At 41.5% G+C, this 4,066-nt stretch overlaps 1 pseudogene; it reads left to right on the top strand.

Moving 5' to 3' along the window:
* The first annotated feature begins 2,381 nt into the window (after positions 1-2,381).
* On the top strand, positions 2,382-3,703 carry LOC114306422 (BTB/POZ domain-containing protein At4g30940 pseudogene; annotated as a pseudogene).
* The last annotated feature ends 363 nt before the right edge of the window (positions 3,704-4,066 follow it).

The following is a 4,066-nucleotide window of genomic DNA, read 5'->3' as shown; positions in this document are numbered from 1 at the left end:
ATTTTCTTCAATCCGCCAATCTGGCGGACGGATGGCGGATTGGAGGTTCCGTGGCCGCAACCGACCCGCGCCCACCCCTAATTGCAGATCACTCCAGATTTGTTGTACCAAATCTGGCGCCTTTAATAGCTGCTGTGTTCGTTGTACTTCACCGAATTTGGTGCCGTTATTCCTAGCTCCGTCATCCAAACTCTAACTTGGTTTTACATGAGTAAAAGAGAAAGAAGATCACCCCTCACATTGGCTGATATCCAACAAATCACCCCCTCAACCCATGTGAGGTATGCCGCAGCAAAAACTACTACCAATCTTGTCACGCCTAAAATCTAGCATAGTTTGCATCTCCTTACTGGACGCTTGCATCCCCTTCAGGTAGAGATAATACACCGGAGAAAATACAAAGATACAAGAGGAGAAGGGAATCTTACATTCTCAACTCAACTCACACCACTTACTAATTCTCTTTTAGAGAGAGCCTTTGCTCATATCTCCAACAAATCTCTTCCATGCTTTCTTATATTGGATGTCTTCACCTGCTATGCTTGAACTTGCGTAACCAAGATATCCGGCACTTCGGAATTGGATGCCTTGTACCCTCTGTTTGGGATGCCCATTGCCACGTATCACTTTGTACAACCAACACTGGAGCAAAATAAAACACCCTTCGTGTTCCAAGCATCGCGCTTTGCCTAGTTAACTTTATCCTTCTTCTTTGCTTAGAGTTTTTACCAGTGAACTTTCAACAACTCGTTTCTGCACACTCTTCTCGCAGCTCTGTACGACACTCTAGCGTACTATTACACTACTGCATGTCTGTATTTATGCTCTTGCATTTAGTATACTCCTCTATAACTATTGTTTTACACGTCTACATACTACTAGTACTACTCGTATTCTGTTTGACAGTAGCTCCAACTGTCACAATATTCCCTTGAGCCTGTATTGGTTACCAAATCATTTGTCCATCGATGAAGTGGACTTCTTCTTTGATTGAACCAGATATTTCGATCGGCTCTTGAGATAATCATCTACAATCCTCTAATCGACCATGACCAATCATGATCTTCCTTGATCCGCTATTTGATCAAGCTTGATCACCTCTGGCCTTCAATGATCTATCTCTCGATCTGCATTGGGTTATCCAATCCGTGATTAGAATCTACCTATTCTAATCTCTTTAATGAATTTGTAGTGTTCCATAGCATTTGATAACTTTCCTCTGGCTATTAAAGATGACAAACTCCCATGTTTTGACAATCTTCAAAAAAACTCTTCAAAATCTCACAATTATGACCTCGTGGTTGAGTCTGAACAGTTCATTTAGCTAAGACCAACCTTTGCTGGACTTCCGGGCCTCACTGAAAAATTTCTTGAAAGTTGGGTCACACCACCATTTTCTGAATATTTGGGACTCTTTGTAATTTCCAAAAATTCAAGGAATATTCTGTTTATACTAAAGGAATATCCGTTCACCCGTCAGCCACTGTCTACCTGCGTTAGCGTTGACGCCACCACTGCGTCACGCTGACTTCATCACCTGGACCCCTCCTGAGTCAGGTTGACCCACCCACTTGGCTTGCTGACACCATCTGGACCAGACCCCACCTAGGTCGGATCTGGGTTGGGTCGGACCACCCCTTTATTTTGGTGCTGATGTCATCCACTGCATCATCCTCCACTCAAAAATATTAATTTTCAGGGCGCAACTAGGGGGTTTTGAACCCCTGACCAAATACAAACTACAGCGCCTTATCCACTTTACCAAAGGCACACCTTGTATTTATTATCCCTCAAATAATATTTAAACACTTTGGTTTTGGTGAAAGTTGCTCATTTTCAATCCCTAGACGAGCGTGTGGTACGTGTCCGAGAGTGGTCCTCACTCGTTAATTTCAGAAGGCATGTAAGCTCCACCCCAGTCTTCGTTTGGACTCATTTTTCTGGATCTGGACTCATCTCGTCGAGACCTTCCTCCTGGTATGTTTAAAATTTGATTTCGAACAACTTGATTTCTGGGTCATTTTAGAAAAACACTATGTTTTTCCTCCACATCGCTAATTGTATTTTCTAATTTACCCTTCTATTTTTATTTTATTTTACCGAAATCAAGAAGAAGTTCAATTTGTGGCATAACTTGTCAATGTATAGTATGGGGTAATGATCCCCCAATAATTGTAAAGGCTTTTGGTGGGAAACTGTATAAGGGAAGTGTTTGAAGTAAGAATTCAAAAAGACAGTAAAATTTAGAATCCCATATGGGGAAGCTAACTGTTGAAGCTTGATACAAGAATTGGAAAGGACAAACTAAAATATAAATTTAATGCCGAGCCTGTTTTCAAATTCCCATCTGGGTCTGTCCAATTTTTTTTCTTGTTTCAACAATGGCAATTCACAATAACATACTAGCAAAATTCAACATTGGTGGCAAAATATTCGAAACCACCACCTCCACCCTCGCCAACACTGGCCATAATTCCTTCTTTGGGAAAATGTTCGACAAGAATTGGAACCTCCAAACCTATAATTCTGCTGATGATGATGGTAATTACGTCATCGATCGGAACCCAGATTGTTTCGCAGTACTACTCGGCCTCCTCAGAACAGGGGAGCTGTATATCCCCTCCAACATCCCTGAAAAACTCCTTCACAGAGAAGCCCTGTTCTACGACCTCCTCGACAACGTCTGCTCTACCAAATGCAGCCAATTCGATGGCAACAGACTCCAATTTTCACACTCTGTGACAGGCCAAGCACCCGTTGATGGCACCGCGATCCGCGGTAGCCTTGACGGTGGTTGCTGTGTAGTGCATGATAGTATGGTACACGTCTATGATTGGATGCTCGAAGAACACCCATCAATCAATCTCGATTACCAGAGAGTTTACGACAGTTTGGTCGATTCAGAGACCATCGTTGTTAGTGCTGGCGGTGGTGGAATGGGTTTGTTCAGTGCAGTAACAGAGGAGCTCAGGCACAGGTTTCAGGTCACAAATAAGGATCATCAAGTGAAAAGCTACACTGCTCGTGCTTTTAACTCAGACTACAAGATTTTTTGTAATTGTAAAGGTAAGAACAACAATGAGTATGGGATTGGTGTTTGGGATCAATTAACTGGCAAGCAGATTGAGTTTTATTGTGACCAATATGAGTGGTCACTTGGTGAAGCAAACAGGCTGTAATGGTTACATGGTACTATTTGTTTGATGGTTGCTACTTTGTCACCTAGGAAGCAGTGCTCCTCTTTCATTAATTTGTTGGATTTTAGAGTTTAAAACATGATCGAGCTCTGGTCTCATTGGCCGAAAAATGAAGGCGATGAAGATGATTATCCGACAACCCAGTGGCAGTTTAGAGATGCCATAGCTATGGAGGAGACTAATTCTATATGCCTAGTGAATGAATGTGGGGATTTTGGGTTATTGGATTTGAGGAGTATTGACATGAGTGTGAGGTGGTGCTTAAACAACTCCACAGTGAGTTCAAGATGAAGGAACCATGTGACCCAAAATTGGCATTTCATAATGGGCAGCTCTTCTTGTCTATGAATCATAGTATTTGGGTGTATAGTGGTCCAGATTGGGTGCTGACATCCAGGCTTGGCAGAAGCAATGGAGGTTCAATCTGTGATTTTTCGGTTGGTGGTGATAGGCTTTTTGCTCTTCACTATGAGCAGAATGTGTTTGATATATGGGAGACGCCATAGAAGCCAATGTGCTAGTTGTTTGCTTAGGCTTTGTTTGGGAAGTGATGCTTTTAGTTTTCTCGCTATAATATGAGGTGAAAAAAATTGAAATGTTTAGGTGTCGTTTGATAACACTTACGTTTTCAGTTTTCTATTTATATTTACAAAAATTTAAAAAACTCAAATAAAAACCTATTTGATAAATTTTTTGATTTATAAATCAGTGGTCTCAGTTTATAAATTTGGCCAAAAAATGAAAATACAAAAAATGTGTTTCCATTTTGAGTTTTCAATTTTTTTTTTTTTATCACCCAATATTAGCCACCACCCGCCACCATTTTCCACCACCGTCTTCCGCCATCACCACCCACCCTCCACCACCAC

Source organism: Camellia sinensis, chromosome 4 (assembly GCF_055761805.1).
Source record: "Camellia sinensis isolate YWXY chromosome 4, ASM5576180v1, whole genome shotgun sequence".
NCBI lineage: Eukaryota > Viridiplantae > Streptophyta > Magnoliopsida > Ericales > Theaceae > Camellia > Camellia sinensis.
Note: the sequence above shows the minus strand (reverse complement) of the source record. Positions and strands in the feature narration are given on the sequence as shown.